Source organism: Pleurodeles waltl, chromosome 7, assembly GCF_031143425.1.
Source record: "Pleurodeles waltl isolate 20211129_DDA chromosome 7, aPleWal1.hap1.20221129, whole genome shotgun sequence".
Lineage (NCBI taxonomy): Eukaryota > Metazoa > Chordata > Amphibia > Caudata > Salamandridae > Pleurodeles > Pleurodeles waltl.
Window position 1 is genome coordinate 1,493,037,494 of NC_090446.1, and position 21,503 is coordinate 1,493,058,996.

The following is a 21,503-nucleotide window of genomic DNA, read 5'->3' on the forward strand; positions in this document are numbered from 1 at the left end:
AATATCGCCACCGTAACTCTCAATGGTTGATAAGGTGATAAACCAAGACCGTCCCAACAAACTCAGCTAGGGCATTGACATCCTCTCCAGAGAAACCATGTGGTGCACAGTAACCAATGACAACTCTATGTCTTCGAATGGAACACTTCAACTTCCAATTACAGACCGATGCCAAGACTAGGATATGAGGCAACCTCATATTCAGACCTCGGGACCCCAGCCAGGCTTTTTACAATGCTATCTCTAACGTCATTGCACCACTAGCAATCGACTCCTACCACTATGTCCTACTCAGTGACCTTCATTTCCACATCGATGACCCCAACAATGCCAACTCCACCTCCTTCCTTGAGAAACTGAATAACATTGCCTCACCCAACTGGTCACCAAACCCATGCACAAAACTGGTCAAACTCTCAATGACATCTTCAATGCCAGCAATACAATCAAATTCAGCCAAGTCACAGAACTCGCCTGGACCAACCACACCATCATCCCCTTCTAGATCACCAACCCTCAGCACAACACCCCCTAGCATCACAGCTCCTCACACCACAGCTGGAGCAAGGTGACTGAGACACAGTGGACAAAGACCCACAGCACTACCCAATCTGAAGCATCATCAGACCTTGAACAAGCCACCCAGAACTTCTCTGCATGGATCATCAAAGCCACCCTGTAAAGACCAGCAAAAACTAGCAAAACCTCAAAACACACAAGCTGATACACCCCAGAGATCAAAGCCATCAAACACAACTGCTACAGACTGCAAAAATGATGGCACGCCACAAGGAACCCCTCCAACAGAGCTGCCCATAAAGAGGTCCTCAATAACTACCACCTACACATCAAGGAAGCCAAGAGAGCAGCCATCACAGCCCCCATCAACACAGCGGCCAACCACACGAAGGAACACTTCAAAGTAGTCAAGGAATTCTCCAACCCGACAGCCACAGAAAACACAATCCACCCCTCCAAAGAACTCTGCGACTCCCTCACAGAATACACCCACACCAAGATCAGCTCCACAAATTGACCCTCATCCCATGTCTCTCAACCTCAAACACATCAACCATTCAATTATCACCACCTGGTCACCTTTCACCACTCAGACCATGTGGCATGCCCACCAACTCCTGTCCCCACCGACTCTTCAACCTTGGAACTATCTCAATCAGCATCCAACTCACCATCATCATCAACTCCTCTATCTCCAATGCAGCTGGAAAAACTGAGGTCAGACCCTTCCTAAGAAAACCCTCCGCCAACCCTAGTTATGTCAGGAATTAGCGTCTGATCTCCCTACTCCCCTACGCAGGCAAAGTTCTCAAGAAAGCCATCAACCAACAACTCACTGAATACTTGGAACACAACTACTTGCTTGACATCTCAAAATCAGGTTTTCTAGCCAACCACAGCACTGAGGCCACACTGATCACCGCCACAGATGACATCGGATTTCTCCTTGACCACAGAGAAAATGTGGCCCTGATCCTCCTTGACCTCTCTGCTGCATTGAACACAGTCTGATGTGGTTTTGAAGTTATAGTGCCTAAGGCACCTTCTTAACAAGTTTCCTGGGACAGCTCTCGTTCCCAAAACTGTTGTGATCCATTGGAACAATTGGTAACACCTTTAGCTGCCACTGTAAGTCTCTAGTAAATGGTACTTAGGTATCCAGGACATGAGGTACTAAGGGCAGGCACCTGAGAGAAGCAGCACAGATTGTGCACCCTCATGAACCATTCATTAAAGTCCACCCAGCACTGCCATTGCAGGCTGAGTGTCTTGGTGCAATCCTAAAATGCAAACTAAACATGGCACACAGCTTGAGTGACCTGTCCACTACACACTGCATGCAATAAAGGTAATCACCCCTCTGGCAAGCCTTCCATCTCTAAGGCAGGGTGCACTATATTGCATGAGAGGGATTAGGTGCATGAACAAAATGCCCCTGCTGTGTCCTTTTCAAACCTGGGACATAGTAAGTGTATAGAGCTGCTATTTTAAATGCATGTGCTGGACACTAGTCAGCAAGAGTTTCACAGTTACATGATGATTACTCTGAACCCTGGGTTGTTTGGTATCACACAACTCAGAACAATAAATCCAAACTTGTACCAGTATTGGATTTATAGCAAAATGTACCCAGAGCCACCTTAGAGGTGACCCCCTGCAAAGCTAACTAAACCTGGCATGGTTGCTGGCTGGTCCCAACCAGTCTGCTACTACCACAAAAGATTCTGGATTCCTGGGGGTGAGGGCATTTGCTCTCTGGGACCAGGAAACAAATCTCTTTCAGGGCAGAGTTGTTACACCTCCTCCCCCAGGAATGTGCACAGCACTGCCTGCGAGCTTCAAAGGGCTTTCCACCCTTGAAACTAAGCGCACAGCCCTGCTGTTTCACTTTATTACTGTTTGTGTGCTGCATGAATACTTTACACAATGCCTGGCTGCTTTTGTACCAAACGACCAGAGGGGTAAGCACAGGTTAACTTAGTGACTTTTGTGGTTTGCCTTGCTGATGATTGTGGCTGTTGCTTTTTAGAGGGGTCACCCCCATTCAACCAACAACCCATTTCCTTAGTGGTCTCAACTTAGGATGTCACAAAACCTAATATGCTGCACCCCAAACCATCCTCACTGGCCTAGACACACACAACAGCTGATTCCTACTCACACACATATTGCAGAATACACCCATCAAACACTGTCCAGTCCACACTCTTAGAAACTCTTCTACCCCTACTTCAACACACTGCTACACAAACCACTGCAGGACACAGATTAGATGTTGTCTTTGCAAATCCTGGATTAAGCCACATTGCAAAAGATTACTCCTGTCAACTGGTCAGCCCATCAACACATTGCCTTTGAACACAAGACACCACAACTCCTCCCAGCTAAAATTATTTTACTTGCAACTACATATCAGCCATGAAACAAGCTGAAGTTAAAGGAACTAGAAAACCTACTCACTTCCAACACTGATCTGAACACAGTAACCTCTATACACAAGCTCTATGGATGGCTCCAGGAAGCTTTTGATCTCGTAATTATAGTGAAAACATCTACACACAATGAAAGAGGTTATGCACCTTGCTGAACTACCAGAAGAGCTACCTTCAAGCTCCTTTGTATCACTCACAAGGCAATATATGGCAAACAACTTCTCTTCATCAGGGAGAAAATCACCAAATACATAAAACAAAGGAACATACGCTCGAGAATGGCTTGCTGCCTCAAAAATCCTACCTACAAGAAAAGAATTATGGGGGGGAACATCTTTCTCTGTTCAAGCAGCCAAACTAGGGAATTTGTTACCCGCAAACATAAGATCCACTAATAACCACCTCAGTTTCAGAAGATTAGTCAATCACTCAATCAAAATAACTTTATTTGGCTCATAAGTACAGTATTTCAACCATGACTTGAACTTTTCCCTCATTATCTTAAAATTCAAAAAATACATTTCTACTCAAATAACCTAATTTAAAGAAGCTTAGATTTTCCTCAATGAGATAGCAGCAATTATACAACTCAGAACAGAAAAACATGATTCAATAGATGGAATGTTTTGTAAATATAATGAACCCTCTTTATGTGACTTAAAATGTTGCTTCCTTTAAAATCGGACATAGAAACTGCAATCTGGGGGCCTTATACAAGGTGCAAAAAAAGCATAAAATGAGGTGTAGACTGTGGAGAAAGCCCATCACAAGGACATGGTGACATACAGGATGCCATGTGCAAAGAGTAGGTAAGGCTACCAAAAAATTGACAAGTATCAGCCTTAACCTTGTCAAATAGAATCTGCACTCCAAGTTTCTAATCCAAGCTAAATACATCGCGATCCTCTTAGTGTTGGAAAGTGGATTATTGTTACGGGCAGGTAAGTAGCTACACTTAGCAATAGGCCACTAACCCCCACTAGCTCTAGTCAGGGTTCAATAAATTAATCCCCACTCAACACTTGGTAGCTTAGCAATCAGTGACTAGGCTTAATGTAGGAGACAGGTGTGTAAAGCATTTAAAAATCACAAAATTGTAAATAAGTAGAACACAAAACACAATAAAAATCAAACACCAATTTATAACAATAGATTATATTTTTATTTTTAAAATGACACCAAAATTATTAAAATGGGATAAAGAGAACCAGAGATACGAATTTTTAAAGAATTCATGTTTTCTAGCGCATAGAAACTAAAAGCGCCAATCTGGTCATCTTGTCGCACTAGACCGGGGCAAAGTCAAAGTTTTCTGCTGACCGCGATGGAGCCCTGCTCGCTACAACAAGCGGGAGGCCTCAGTCAAAAGTTTACCTTCGAACTTAGGTGGTTATTTTGACCCTGGCAGTCTTTTGACCACCAGGGTAAATGTGGCGGTCCCACCACCAACAGGCTGGCGTGCAGACCGTCACATTATGAGTGTGACGGGTTGGCCTCTGCCAACCCACCACATCTCCACTCATACTGCCATGGCGGTCGGAACCTCCGGGCTGGAGATGATCATCTCCGACCCGGCGGTCCACAGAAGACCGCCAGCGGTATTAGGAGCAAGGCTTCCGACATGGTTTCCACAGCAGTAGCACCACCTTCCCTGTCACCGGTAGATGGCCCCCCCAACAAGCACTAGACCCTCCCACCCCCACTCCCCCTTCAGTCACAGTACCCCATGCCCCCAATCAGTCACATAGCCCCCTTCTCACCAAACCCCTTCAGTCACATTGCCATCCTTCCCCCACCCCACTTCAGTCACATCACACCCAACCCCCTTCAGTCACATCGCCCCCTCCCCGCACCATCTTTTCAGTCACATCAGCCTCCACCCTCCTTCAGTCACATTGCCCCCTCTCCGCATACATGCACACAGACACGCACCACGCATACACCCTTTCACAGACATTTGTATACACGCATCCATACACATATTCACAACAATATCCATACACTCATTCACAACTATATTCATACATGCATTCACAACTACATTCATAAACGCATTCAAGCACGCATACTCACACACATCCAAACACACATAATCACATGCATCCAAACATGCATACACACACGCACACACTTACATGCAGACATGCACTCACTTCAACATTCAGTCAAGCATACAACCACGTATTCACACATTCATTCACACAAGCAGACACCACACACTCATACACGTACACACAACACCCCTAACCCTCCCACACCCCCTCCCCTGTTGGACGATCACCTTACCTGTTCCGGGGTGAAGGTCGTCCGTCAGGTAACAGAAAGGGGCGCTCCATCGCCGGCAGCGCCACGCCAGCAGGACACCGTCAGGTCGCATTATGGCCCATAATGCAATGTGCAGTGTCCTACTGTTGGGACGTGACTGGTGGTAGAACCTCCAGAGTGCCTCCGCCCGCCAACACGACTACTGCTGGATTTCCATCCAAAGTGTGGCGGAAATCCAGCAGTACCCATGATATGGTGGAAGCCTGCGGCTTTGGCGATTTTCATGGAAGACTGCCAAAGTCGTAATGAGGGCCTTATTCTTTTTCTTGAAGATTTTCTTCAGCAGGATGAAGTCACCAATCCGATCCAACCACCCTGAAGCCCTCTTCGGGTACGCATTGCAGGAGACTTCAGTGAAGATTTGTACCTTCGGACTTAGATGATTTTTCAGAGATCTGACGTCTCTGGAGCCCTCCTCAGATATGCTGTGCGGGAAGTCTCGTCAACTTTTTTACTTTTGGACTTTGTCACTTTTTTAGAGCTTTTTCTCTCCGACGTTGGCTAACCCTCCACAGCAAGCCGATTTCGAGTCAACGTCGTCCAATTGCCTTCCCAGGAGCCCCTGGTGTAATCCTGGAAGTCTGGGACTCCGGAGCTTTTCAGCAGGACAGCCCAGGTCAAGGTCGACGTAAGCCAGCTTGGCTAACGACGGCAGGTCCCTTTTCTGGAGCTTTTTATTTAAAGTTCTCCAATCTTCTGGATCTTCTTCCAGAAGGTCTTTGCAGGTCCTTTACGAGTCCACAACTCACCCCAACATTCCAGAAACTCTGAGTTGCCCCTTAAGGGCTTGGACTCAAGCTCCCAGAATGCACCTTACTCAAACTCCAAAATGACTTCAGGATGTTGTGCAATGGGCTCTGGTTAGCTATTTTTCCCCTGTAGCAAGCAGGGAGTCCCTTCTTGAACCAGTTGAAGCCAGGTAAAGTCCATCTTGTGGTGAAGCCCAGGTGTGTAGCTGGTGCAGTCCTTCAGAGTGCAGTGTCCATGTTCAGGTCAGGGGTCCACCAGAGCAGTCCTTCTTCTTCTGATGTTGTTCCTTGCAGGGATTTGTGGTGTGGGTGCAGCTCTGCCAAATTTATCTTTGATCCAGGGGTGAAAAGCTGGGAGGGCCAACTGTCCAATCACAGGCAGGCCACTACCCTCTTGGATGACCACTTCCTGGAAAGTGAGGCAAGCTTCAAACCCAGGGAGCAACATTCCTTAAAAATCAAAAATGGAAGAAACTGAATTTCGGAGGTTAGATCTGGCTGAGCCCACCCACTTGTGTGGCTTAAAATCTTTAACACACTCCTTTCCTGCCCTCTCCTAATCTAATCAAGTGGACACCTGGTTGTCTGGGTTTGCAGGAAATGGGGGAGGCCCTGAGTTGCTCCAAATGTCCTTCTCTCTTTTGAAGACTAGTTTGGCTGCTCTCCCCCATCCTGTTTCACTATCTGCTGAGGCAGATCTCCTCCCCCAGGCACGTCCTTTGTGTTCAGCCCAGGCCACTTGACACCTCATCAAGGCAGCCTGACCAATCAGAGAAGTCAGCTACAGAGCTGAAAATGGTAACTTTTAGGAAGAGTTTTAAAACACTTTCCCTGAACTAGTTATATTAAATCCCACAATGGCAAGTTTTTGCTTTTGTTATAACAATCAATCTGAGACCAAATGTGCCATATCTCCTTTGTAGAATGTATTATTTAAAATAAAGTATCCCTATTTTAACCTATGAAGCCTACTCACTTCAATGAGGGAAAACAAATATGGCTATTTTCCCTCTCCATGGCCTATAACACATATTTTATAGGGTCCCTGCTTATAGTTACACTGCACCCAACCCTGGGGGCACCTAGGGCGCACATTAGGGGTGACCTATATGTAAAGAAAAGGGAGTTTAACATTTTGGAAGTACTTTTAATTCCAAAGTCGATTTTGTATGAAACTTTAATTTAAAAGCAGCCAGCAAAGCAGGTCTGCCTTCAAAATGACCCTGGGTACGTCAGCAGTGCAGCGAGGGGATCACCACCTATGCTGGGGTCTCTCAACCTACATGCCATACCATAGACTAGGGACTTATAGGTAGGTTGACATTACCGATTATAATTAGCCTAATTTGCATACTCATTTTCCACAGAACACAGACCCTGGGACTGGTTAGCGATACCAGGACACCATCAGAATCAGGAAAACACCAGCAAAAAGTGAAAAATGGGGGCAAAAAGTTAGGGGGCCTCTGCAATCAGCCCAGTTTTCTCACACCTATTATCACTAACTTGGAGATATTGTATTACCACTTTTTTATCCAATATGGCTGTTAATCTTACCTCTTCCTTATAAGATCCATAACGCTGCTTCAGTTTTAAACTGGAATCAAGCGTAATATGCTCTGGGTTATCAAATAAGTCTCTGCTCCCAAGATTGTAGAAAGAAGTTTTTATATAAGCAAACCAACAGATTGAGGATGCACCATCCTGTTTAAGGCAGTCTATTACAACTTGTCTCAAAAAACCTGGTTGAGGGGTATTCTATATCTTCAACCATAAGCATAATGGGGACAGCTTAATACGATCTTCTATATATATAGCTCCTAATTCTGCAAAATAAAACTTGCTCTATTTTTTGTTGCAGCAATAACTCTCCCTACTACAAGTCTATTTTCCTCAGACTTGAGCTTCCCTGCGGAAGCAAACCCCTATACCTGCATCATATGTGCCTACCGCTATGCATTTACTATTATAAATTTGGAGGAGCTCTTGCACCGGCTTACATCCCAGTCTTGACAAACTTAAAAACAGCATCAGCTGCTGCCCCCAGAAGATTGGTCAAGAGCTGGGTCTTCCCCACATAACCACTATATTCAGAACACAACAAAGCTAAGCTGTATGTTGTGTGTGGGTGTGTGTGTATAAGTATAGATATATGTATATATTTACTGAAAAAACAAAGGTTAACTGTTAAGGTAACATTATAGTTAAATGAATGTCAGTGACAACATTAATATTTTGAATAAAAAAAACACAGAAATTAATCGATTATTGTAAGCAGAACTATAATTGCACCACTCCCATACACTGCTTATGACTGTGCATATTACATCATTCATGACGTGTTCTGTGACATAATTTATATTATTGATGACATCTCAAATTACACCACTGCCCCAGTCCCCTCCACTGGCTCCCAGCATGCCTGTGGCCAGGCCCTGCAGCCAACTGTCCCACATGCACTCAACCTCATGCTCCAGGGGTGGAACTTTTGTATGTATATTTGAGCACATTCATATTTCAAATGTATATTTTATATGTATATAACAGTCTCTATGACTGTACATATGCATTGCATGCAGATATAGGGGGTCATTCTGACTCCCGCCGGGCGCGGTTACCGCGCGCCCGGCGGGAGCTGCCAAAATACCGTACCGCGGTCGGAAGACCGCGGCGGGTATTTTGAGTTTTCCCCTGGGCTGGCGGGCGGCCTTCAAAAGGCCGCCCGCCAGCCCAGGGGAAAACGACCTTCCCACCATGAAGCCGGCTCGTAATCGAGCCGGCGGAGTGGGAAGGCGCGACGGGTGCTACTGCACCTGTCGCGTATTTCACTGTCTGCTATGCAGACAGTGAAATACAAGCGGGCCCCTCTTACGGGGGCCCCTGCAGTGCCCATGCCATTGGCATGGGCACTGCAGGGGCCCCCAGGGGCCCCCGACACCCCCTACCGCCATCCTGTTCCTGGCGGGCGAACCGCCAGGGACAGGATGGCGGTAGGGGGTGTCAGAATCCCCAAGGCGGCGCAGCATGCTGCGCCACCTTGGAGGATTCTGACGGGCAGCGGAAAACCGGCGGGAGACCGCCGGTTTTCCTGCACTGACCGTGGCCAAAGCGCCGCGGTCAGAATGCCCTAAGGGGCACCGCCAGGCTGTTGGCGGTGCTCCCGTGGTCGCCGCCAGGGTCAGAATGACCCCCATAGTGCTTATATGTGTCTATGTCATATGTATCACTGCACACATGGCTAGATCTAGGTGTGTGGGTATGTCTGTATACAGGAACATATGTTTTTTATTTTAGTTCTAGCAAAAATGGAAAGAAAAGTAAACAAAGAAAAAGAATGTATAAACTATATAACAATATGTCTATCTTATGCTGTACATAAAGATTGAACATATAAAAAGTCAATGTATATCTTTTGCATTACATATACATGTATCTGTCATAGTACCTATTAAATTCATCTGTTTAAGGAAGAGTATGTGCATATGCCCTTAGGACTATTTTTCAATCAAAAGACATATCTCACACTGTGTAAATTTGATTACCTGAAAGTATCAAAATATAGTTAGATAGACCCTCCCCCCAAAAAATAAAACACATACCTCTCTATCTTTTCCCCTCCCTCTGTCTGTACATCTGTATGAAAGAGTGTGTGTGTGTGAGAGTGTGTGTTTATGGGCAATACATATAGGCTTAGACTGAGACTTGACAAACTATGCTTCCAATAGTATTGTGATGTGATTACTCAAAACCAAGTGTCTTTTTACAAGCAGATACATTAATATAATGAGAAGAAAATTATATTACACCATGAAAATTCTGCTTCTATGCACGTACGGGGTTGTATATAGAGGGGTTATGTCTGTGACTAAAACTGTATTAAGGGCCGGATGTACGTACCCTATTTCATGTGAATTTGCATCCGGGGGCTGGTGCTGCAGAGGAATGGGCCTGCTTATCCTGAGAACAAAATAAACACAAAGGGTAGTTTTCGTCGAGCCCAGAAAATATGTCGTCACGTGATAAGAATTCTCTATTCCTGCCTGAACACTCATACAATCTCCAGAATGCCGGAGCCAGGGGCAGAAACCATATGTGGAAAGGATGGAGCTCCATGAAAGGCCAGTAGGACAGAGGCAATGCCGGTCGAACTAAACACTCTGGGGTGTAACAGCTGTGCTGGTTTGGTTCCACAGTTTCAGGTATTGATTTTCGGGCAGAAGTTATACCTTACCATCCCACTTCCCGGAGGCCACACCCTTTCCATACCTGTGAGCCAATGAGACAGCCTGGATCTGTCTTTATTTCGGATCTTCCTTAGGTTTACTGGGTCAATCTCCTCGTCCTCCTCTTTCATGTGAATGCTTGGAGTCCTTCTCTTGGTGTGTTCAGGGCTCTCCCTACCCCCCTCCCTCCCGGGGTAGTGAGATCAGAAACAGATCCCGATTGGTTCCCGTTCTCTGCTGCAGCGTGAGACGTTGACAGTTTCCATCTGAGATATGGTTGAGTATCTGATGCACATATCCAAGCATGGTCTAGATGGGTGTCAGGGGGCTGATAACACTGGAACCAGAGGGGAGAACTGTTAAGCTGCAGCAGACAAATGAGCAACAGTAGCCTATGCAATATGGAAATCATGATAATAACAACAGGAATAACAATTATACTCATTTGCAAATGTGCACAACTGCATTTGTGAAATATGTGGATCTAATAGGTACATTTATGAATATGCTCTCCTGTGCCTTGCATGCGTGTACCAGGTCAGGAGAAGCATGTGTGGCTCATGTACCCACATGGCACCAGCAGCATGCAAACGTCCTGTAATGTTTGTGAACTCTGTGATTACTACTCATAGTCAACAACGTTTTCTTCATGTGGGTTTTCATGTTAAAATCACAGCTTTTGCATCATTTTAATTGTCTTCTGAAGTAAAGAAAATCTTACTAGTATACTTTTGAAGTTATTTCTTGGGAAAACAACACCACCGTTTTCAGCCCCAATTAACAATTATGCAGAAAAATTGGGCCAGATTTGCTATAAACTGGCGCAGCGCGGTGCTCTGCCAAAATCTGAAGCGCAAAGATGTGGCAATTTTGAAACACGGAGCAGCAGTTCACCCTGCACTAGCGCTAAATTAAGCTGCCAACGCAGGCATCCTTGCACCATAGTGCAAGGGCGTCTGCGTTGAGGGGAGTGACTGTTTATGTGCAGGAAGGTGTCCCCTCCTGCACATAAACAATCATCCATGGCATTTTGCTTCTTCTATTTGTGCAGAAAAAGCAAAAAACGAGGAGGAATAAAAGCATTTCTCCTCTTTTTGCCATGCAAAGGGGTGGCATTCGTTTTTGGCGCTGCCGCAGGTTCATGATTTTTTCGTAAATCTGGGGCGGCATCAATAGAAATGGGTGTTGAGATGGAACGCCCACTCCAACACCTTTTGCACGCCCCTCTTATGCAGAAAACTGCATCGGAGGGGATCATATTTACAAGGACGCATAACGGCGCAAATGTGGAGTTACACCTTGTAAATATGGAGCAGTAGTTAGCGGCACCAGAGCGTTGCTCGTGTGGCGACAGGGCCTTGCAAATCTAGCCAATTGCGCGTTTGCATCAACATAGGAATGGACATTGACACAGGAGAAGGAGGAAACTTTGTGAACTACAGAAAGGACAATAATCAGGTTCAAAGCGAGACTTTGTGGAAACATTCCAATACCCCCTGCTGTGACAACTTTCTCGCTGCTTTAAGCATAGGTAGGCACAAGCACACAGCTGCACACTTGTCTAGATTTTACTGTCGTTCGATATCTATGTGAACTCTATTGCTCGGCATGTTGACTGCTTCCAGCCAGCATCAGCGACCTCCAGCCAGCATCCAGTGAGATCTGCAGATTGGTGACGCGGAAATGAAGGTTTTACATTTATTAGCGCTTAAACGTAGTGTTGCAATAATCGAGTGTGACTTTAATCGAACTAATAAAGATTGTACGGGGACAAAATGTGCCCTCAGAGTAGTTTGCCATCATTTATAAGCGTGCTTTATATAACGTGATGTATTAGAATTGTACTAATCCGACATAATCATAAACGTGTGCTACGATTTGCTTGTGTGAAATGTATTAGCTTAGCCTAACTTTAATAGAGGCTTCGGCCTAGTTGCCTTGTCTCACGGTTTAGATGCTCTTATTTTTCCATTGTGCTAATAAACGTGTATTCTTGCTTGAAGCTGTACTTTTCCAGTGAGCTCGGTTCACATGCTTATCTTTAAGGTTTCATGCCAGCATGGCATCTTTTTCTTCGCTTCAAGGTCAATCTGCAGGTGCGGACAATGGAAGCTCTGAGAGTGAGTTAATTGGTATAAAATGTTGCAACTTACGTACCCGACTCCAAGGATAATGTATGCTTAAGTAGAAGCTTGTAAACTGTTGTTTTTGATTGGACAATTTGAAGCTAACCTATGAACCCTCCAATGGAAGACCCTACTGGATTTGAACTGTTGTCTATAAAAATCAGGTGCACGAGAAGAAAGCAGCCATCTTTTTCCAGACATTTGCAGACTTTGCAGACATTATGGCCCATCTTGCTGCGACGCCATTTTGAATGAGACCCTGATGCTTTCTCTAATCGAGAGAAAGAGACTTTAATTAATTCTTGCCCTAGAGACTTTAACTTTGATCTGCCCCTTTGGATGAAGTAGTTGTCCTTTAATCTTGCCGCTGTGAGGCAATTGCCCCGTCCACCCTACCCCTTTGCCCCTTCCCATGCTGATCGAATCTGGTACCTGCGAGACGAAGACTTCCTTGAATGCTGATTGAATTTGGTAAATATGAAAAGAGATAAATGTACAATTGCATTGTGTTTTCTTTTTAGGTAACCAACTGCTGATTTTGATTAGAGCCCTAGTTAAGAGTTTTCTAAATTAATGTTGCTAAATTGTTTTGCATGAAGTCCCACATGCTGATGCTAATTCGAGGTTAGGTGAGGATTCATTTGATGCACGATGCAATTTGAGACCTTGTTATGCTGATCAATGTATGCAATTAGTTCATTACAGATTATTGTTTTGGTAGTTTGCGTTGCCATTATAGAAGGCATTGTGATTCAAATGCTGCATAGATTGCATCTTTTCCGCAGATGTGGACAGCTATTAATGTTCATTTACATTTATCATTTGGTGTTGAGACATATTTACATTGTGCTAGCTTTGTTAATATAGGGAAATAAATTCACTAACTTTGCATAAAACTGGTGTGGTTATTCGCGGCCGAAAGGTCACGGTTTCGCTGAAATGATGTCTGGATTAATTGTGAAGTGTTATGTTGTTCGTGGTACTGCTTATGTTCGATATTGATTACTTGATTTGATTAAGGTTGAGTCTTCTCTCGGGTAAGGAGAGTCCTACTAGGCCAAAAGATTCGTCGACCCAGGAGCGTCCGAGATACAGCTAAATTATTGGTACGGAACGCTCTATCAGTAGATGGTAGCAGAGGACGGTTTCGCCCTTTGGGACCCCTACTCGAGAGGTACATGGTGTTAGATTAACGGTTTCGCCCTTTGGGACTCCTACTCGAGAGGTACATGGTGTTAGATTAACGGTTTCGCCCTTTGGGACTCCTACTCGAGAAGTATATGGTGTTGAATTAACGGTTTCGTCCTTTGGGACCCTGCTCGAGAGGTTGAATTAGATTTTCTTGGGTAAAACAGATTGAGAGAATGATGATGGGCTAAGTCCCCCGCGACTTTCCCGGGATCTCGGAGCTTGCGAATGGAGAGAATGGAGGTGTGAAATCGGCGTTGGGGGTACTAGTGATGGTATGAGTGAAGTTAGGGTTTTGCGCTTGCACAGCTTATTGCCGCAGAGTGTGTGAAAAGGTTGCGAGGATTTTAGAGAATAGCGGAGGTGCGACTCCGAGTGTAGAAGTAGGGAAGTCGTCGAACTTCATAGAGGATAGCGGAGGTGCGACTCCGAGTGTGAGAGTAGGGAAGTCGTCGAACTTCATGTGCGTGTGGCGCTTTGTGCAGGAAAAAGGTCCACGTGGTTGTTGTTGTTGAGACGGGCCCTGCGAGGTCAAGAGACTCCGGAGTATGTTGAAAAGTATATGAGACACTTGTTATATGTTGTGGTCTGGTCGGTTTAATAGGTTGATCGGGCGTGGTCAACGAGTCGGTACGTGTGTTAAGGGAGTGAAAGAAACTTCGACTTCGGGCTTTGACAAAATTCTAAGTGCACTAGAATAGATCATTGACAAGTTGAGAGCAGAGTCTGCGGGTCAGATTTGCTTGTGAACGTGGGGACCGAGAAAGATGGAATAACTGCCGAGGCTAGTGAAAAATCCCTAAGGTCCTGAAGCGATTGTGTTACCCTTCCTGTAGTAAACCGACAGATCTGTTTTATATTTTTGGTTGCTCGCGATACATGCCAAGTTGTTACGAGAGGAGCTGAGTGAAGGAGGACAAGCCGCGAGGCTTTGTCAGCCGCAGTGTGTGTGAGTGTGACGTCACTAGGAGCCGCGCTGGGATAGGTTGGTTGTAGAGACGGGTCGCGCACGGATTGGACGCAGTCCGTGGGGCTCGATTGGAAGGGGAAAGGCAAGCGAAGAGTATTCCGGGAATTAAAGTCACTTATTGATTACAAATTTTGTGAAATAAAGACGTGAAAATGAAGTTTTTGAAAGCATTTAGGAGTGCGATGAAGGGAGAGTCTTACATTAAAGCGAGCGTAGGAGAAGAGACGCCGCCGAAGGTACACCAGCTTACATTGTAATGGAGGAAAGGGGGGTAGCTCCGTGCCTTTGGCTAAAGCAGTGGCACAAACTGACAGAGAAACATGGGAGCGTAGCGTTCCCGATCCATGGGACATTCAATATAAGGATTCTAGAGAATTTGAGATTCGCGATGTACGACATGAAGGTACCTCCAAGGCCAGCACAGTTTGAGGCTCTAGCGATTTGGGAACTAATGGCTAGACAGCAACAGCAAAAGAAGTTTGAGACCAGGATAAGAAAGGTAGAAAAGACGCTAGCGGACGCTAGGTGGGACAATGCACAGAAAGTGTGGAGGTCAGATGTATTGCAGGGGATAAAATTGTTTCCCGCAATTGCTAAGGAGGAAGAGGCGACAGGCAAGAAAGCTACCTGTAAGACCAACAGACGGTGTTCCAAAGATAGAGAAGATGAGTCAGAGGATGAGGAGTTCATCACGCAATTGCTGAACGACCGTCCACCACCTTATGCAGAGAGTGAACAAGGTCCAAGTACCAGTTCTGCCCCTCTGGCACCGGTACAGAATAATGAAACCCCGAATTCAGAAGCGCCATCGGGATCTAAGGACCCGAGCTTACTGTTCACCCCACAGATACCGCAAATTAGGAGAATATATCCAGATGTGCCTGTGTTGAAACCAGCAGAGAGTTATCAGCCGCAGGTCCCAAGATACTACAGCAGTGACAATGGTACGGGAATGGTTCTAGACCCAACCGTAATGGGAGTACAGGATGGTCGCAACCCAGCATTGGCACAAGCTGAATCAACCCAGCTTTTGATGCCTCAAAAGCAGATGCAGGGGGGAATTCCACATGCTCAGATGACGGGGAGTCAAATGGGCATGCCGGTGATGATGACCCATGGTGTGGGAATGAATATGCCTCAGAGCATGGGGAATGGACAGAACCCAGATGCGATATCCCTACCCATTACTGTAGGTCCACCGGTACCTTTGTACGTTCAGCCTAACTCAGGTATGTGCAGTCAAGGATCAGTAATGCAGAGTGGGATGGAAAGGAGGTGCATAGAAAACACTCCAGGGATAACTCCGATATCGGCTCAGCCAACTGGACACGGATCCTTGATGGAGTTTAGCCCCATATGTGCTCAGTCAACAGTGGTGAGATCGAGTCCCCCGCTGGTGATACCGCTATCCTCACAAACTGAGAAGTTGCCGCAACCATCGATGGCAGTCGATGTGAATGCTACACTGATGGGGTTGAATGCGCAACAGCTGACGCAGTGGTTCAACAGCCTGAATTCCACACAAAGCCCAGCCAGTGGAAAGGGAGAAGACTATCTGAATAGGGTCAGGTTGAACATGGAAGCAGGAGAATTGGTGGAAGGGACTATGGGTGTGAATAGATTGGAGTCCTACACAGAAGAAGAGCTAAGGTACCTATGTCCCAGGATTACAAGAGAAGTGAACAAGGTGCATAGAAGGTTGCAAGAAATAGCTTATAAGAACGGGGTTGAGATAGACAAGACAAAACATTTGAGCAGGAGCTATAGATTGGATTTTGGGACCACAGACTTTGAACACATGAGGTCAGCAGGCATGAAGGCGCACCTTAGAGAATTGTTGCAGAGTGCACAAGTATGGAGGTGCTTAGACAAATGGGAAAGCAGATGGGTAAAGAAAAAGGAAAAGAAGAAAGACAGTGTGCCAGAGCACAATGAGAAAAGGCCACAGAGTAGCGATGCAGTAACTATGTTACCAATGAGAGAGACAGCAGGGGGAAAATTAATACATGTACCGTGGCACAGAAGTGACATTCAGTCCTTTACGGATGATTTTCCTAAACTGAGAGAGAAACCGATTGAATGGTATCAGCAGACTGATAGGTTTGTGAAGCTTGCAAAATGTCTTTGGGAAGACCTGAACACCCTCTTTGAGATTGTGGTTCCGGCAGATTTGTGGGAAGACTGCAAAAGAGCTGTAGGTTGGCCGACAAGTGAACCAGAGAGAGACAGGGATACAGGTGCACCATCACCTATGGTAATGAGCTTGTACTATAAGGTGATTGAGCACTTGAAGACGAAGGTTCCCGCAAAAAATGTGGATTGGCAGAAGATTGATCGGACAGCCCAAGAGGCTAAAGAGTCGATTCACAGTTACTATGAGAGGTTGTTGAAGGCGTTCAAGAACTACAGTGGCACGGAAACAATAGAGGCGAAGGACATGCTTCATTTTGTGTTCAGATTTGTGGAAGGGCTGAGACCAGAGATAAGTCAGATGATAAAATCGCATTTGATTTGTTGGCAATCGAAACCGATTGATGAAGTGTTGACGTATGCGAAATACTGTAGCGACGAAATTGAAGTGAAGCAGAAAAGGTTGAAGGAGAAAGTGATGGTGATGCAACTTAAGGCAGCTCAGACAGGTTTGCAAGGGTTGCAAGGGTTCTCACAGCAGATACCGCAGCCACAGCTGCAAGGAAACATGGTGTTTCAGCCACAGGCGAGAGGCCGAGGCAGAGGAGGTTTAGGGAGTAATGGTCCGGATTTGAGCACTGTTGTGACTCCGAATGGTGTGCAGGCATTGAAAAAGGTGATGCCGTGTCATGTGTGCGGAATCGTCGGACATTGGAAACGCGAGTGCCCGATGTTGGTGCAGGAAGGTGCAGGGGTTGGTCAGCAGAACAATGATGTCAATGCATTACAGGCAATGAGGGGACCAAAAATGAGAGGTCCGAACCCAAATTTTCAGACCGTAAACCAGCTGCAAGGATTACAGCCCATGCAGCCGCAGCAGATGCAGATGCCCCGTATGCAGATGCCACAGATGCAGCCAATGCAACAACAGTTTCCCATGGTACCTAATCAGCCAATGCAAATACCCTTGGCACCAATGAATCAGCAGCAAGTGATGGTTCCTCCACAGGTCTCGGGTCATGTGATGAGTACAAATGACACAGTGCAACAGTTCCCATTACACAGTGAGAGTGGAATAAACGATGCATGGGAGAGTGAAAGTTCAGATGAGGAGGGAAATTGTGTGCTTGCAGCATCCTTGGAAGTTGATCAGAAGGGTCCGTATGTGGAGGGAAGAGTAATGGGTCATCGTGTTTCATTCTTGGTTGACACAGGAGCCACACGTTCAACTGTTAGGAGCATTGAAGTACCAAATTTGCCCCTCTCAGGGAGAACAGTTCAAGTAGTGGGAGTAGCGAACAGGCACCTGACGAACCCAATCACAGATCCAGTACCAGTCAGCATTGGTAACTATCAAGGGTCACATAATTTTGTGGTCTGTGACTCAAGCCCGGTAGCACTGTTAGGGAGAGACCTATTGTGCAGACTGGGATGTTCGATCATGTGTTCGAACGATGGAATTAAAATCGAGACGAACAGTGATGGGGAAGAGGAGGACAGTGAAGAAGGGGACGGGATAGAGACTGTCGATGAAGCCTATCCATTGATTAACCTTTTCCCGATGATAACTGAAGAGGATATTCCAGCTGAATTACGGGAAACAGTGGGAAAAGAAGTGTGGGATATGACAGAAAAGGAGGTGGGATTGGTGAAAGGAGTGGAACCAGTGAAAGTGACCGTAAAACCCAATGCAACGTTTCCCCAGACCCCACAATACCACATGGCACAAGACACCCTCATGAAGGTCGCCCAACTAATTGACGAGTTTGTAAAACAGGGAGTACTGAAAGAAGTGTTGAGCAGCCCATGTAATTCACCAATCATGGCACTGATAAAAACCGAGTGGAAAGGTCCGAATAGTGCAAGACTTGAGAAAAATAAATGACATCGTAGTTAAATGCTGCCCTGTAGTACCGAATCCAGCTGTGATAATGTTTCAAATACCTTGTGATGCCGAGTGGTTCTCAGTCATCGACTTGTCACAAGCACTCTTCTCGGTGCCTCTTCATGAGGACAGCCAATTTCTCTTCTGTTTCAAATTCCTAGACAGGGTTTACAGTTGGTGTCGAATTCCCCAAGGGTTTTCTGAGTCACCGTCGATTTTCAATCAGATTCTAAAGAAAGACTTGGAAGCATTGAAATTGCCATTCGAGTGGACCCTCGTGCAGTACATTGATGACTTACTGGTCGCATCTAAGACAGAAAGTCACTGCACAGCCGATACCATTGCCCTACTGAACCATTTGGGAGGGAATGTGCACAAGGTGTCTCCTTCCAAATTGCAATTCTGTCAGAAGAAAGTGAAATACTTGGGCCATCAGATAGAGAAAGGGTCACGGAGAATAATGAAGGAGAGAATAACAAGTGTACTTCAAATGAGTCCACCAAAGACGAGAAGGGAGGTGAGGAAGTTTTTGGGAATGGTGAGCTACTGTCGCCAGTGGATTCCCAACTTCTCGGCTCTAGCAAAGCCTTTACTGAAACTGACCCAGAAGGATGCATTGGATGCAATTGAGCTGAAAGGAGATGAGATGGATGCTTTTATTGAATTAAGGGAATGCATGTGCAGGGCTCCAGCTTTAGGTATGCCTGATTACACAAAGCCTTTCACATTGTTTTGCCATGAACGTGATGCATGTTCTTTGTCTGTCTTTACACAAGCCCATGGCGGCATAAACAGACCAGTAGCATATTTTTCAGCTACTTTGGATCCGGTTGCAGCAGCACTGCCAGGGTGTTTGCGCGCCGTAGCAGCAGTTGGTATCAGCCTCACTCAGAGTGAAGGAATAGTGATGGGACATCCAGTAACAGTCATGGTCCCTCACTCAGTTGAGATTCTTTTGACCCGCTCCCGAACGCAGCACATGACTGGAGCAAGACTCACAAGATATGAAACGATAATTCTGGGCTCACCGAATGTGCAGCTGAAAAGGTGCACTACGCTGAATCCAGCAACCTTGCTACCCGGTGAAAATGCCGAAATTGAGAACGCTGAAGATGTCGAGCACGACTGTCTTCAGGTGACTGAATTTTGCACAAAACCACGACCTGACATTAAAGATACTAAGCTTGATGAAAATGACCAAATTGTTTTTGTTGATGGGTCATGTTTAAGAGATGCATTGGGAGTCCTGAAAGCAGGATATGCTGTATGTACTGTAGCAGGTGTCCTGGAAGCGTCCTGGCTTCAAGGAGTCTATTCTGCACAAGTAGCAGAGCTTGTAGCCCTTACGAGAGCATGTCAACTGTCTACATTGATGAAGGTTACCATTTACACTGACAGTCAGTACGGGTTTGGGATTGTGCACGACTTTGGGCAACTATGGTCACAGAGAGGTTTCCTGACTTCTTCAGGATCCCCAGTGAAAAACGGGGAGAGAATAAGGGAATTGTTACATGCCCTTCAAATGCCAGCCGAAATTGCAGTGGTAAAGTGTAGTGCTCATACAAAAGGACAGGACTATGTTTCCCTGGGAAACGCATATGCGGATCAAGTCGCAAGATTTTGTGCCTTGAACTGTATATTGCTCAAGGATGAATGGAACTCGATCACTGAGCCAGAGCTTGAACCAGCTGAAGCATTTGCTTTGAAGGTCGTAGATACAATGGATGAACTAAAAGCATTGCAGAATAGCGTCAGGGAGGATGAAAAAGTTTCCTGGATTAAGTCACAATGTGTAAAGAGACCAGATGAGCTATGGGTTTCAAATGAGGGAAAATTTGTCTTACCAAATGGTCTCTTATCGCAGCTAGCGCGGTTCTATCATGGGCAAGCTCACCTAGGGAGAGATGCCATGATAAGATTGTTCAAAACTGATTGGTTTAACCCCAGATTTCGTCAAGTTGCAGAAGCAGTCTGCCACCGTTGTGTCACTTGTCAGCAAATGAACCCAGGAAAGGGAACAGTCGTGAACATGGGGCACATTGGCAGAGCAGCAGGCCCGTTCAGTCGAATGCAAATGGACTTCATTGAGATGCCTGTGCATGGAGGTCTGAAGTATGTGTTGGTGATTGTGTGCATTTTTAGTCACTGGATTGAGGCATACCCCACACGTAGAAATGACAGCCTCACAGTTGCTAAACTATTGTTGAGGGAGTTGATACCACGTTTCGGATTCCCGATCTCTTTAGAATCAGATAGGGGAAGTCACTTCAATAACGAGGTGATAAAGTTACTTTGCGCAGCACTGAACATTGAGCAGAAACTGCATTGCAGCTATCGCCCCGAAGCATCAGGACTGGTGGAACAAATGAATGGTACACTGAAATCAAGAATGGCGAAAATATGTGCATCGTCAAATTTGAAATGGCCTGACGCATTGCCTTTGGTGTTAATGTCGATGAGAAACACCCCTGACAGAAAGACTGGATTGTCCCCGCACGAAATTCTCATGGGCAGGGCTATGAGACTTCCTGCAGTTCCCGCAAACGCGCTTTTGAATATTACAGATGATATGGTGTTAGACTACTGCAAAGGTCTGGCTGACGTGGTTCGCTCTTTCTCTCACCAGGTGGAAGCGACCACCCTGCCACCGATCCAAGGTCCAGGACACACACTGAAAGCAGGTGACTGGGTCGTGATAAAGAAGCACGTCAGGAAGTCGTGTCTGGAACCCCGTTGGAAAGGACCTTTCCAAGTGATCCTGACGACAACTACTGCTGTGAAGTGTGCGGGAGTTCCCAACTGGATTCACGCCAGTCACACAAAGAAAGTATTGTGTCCCACAGAAGAGGAAGTTGAAGCGCTGAAACTGCCAATACCTGATAAAGTGCCGAGCGCTGTGGCAGAGCAAACCAGAACTAACAGCGAACAGGCAGTAACGAAGGAGAGAGAAATATTC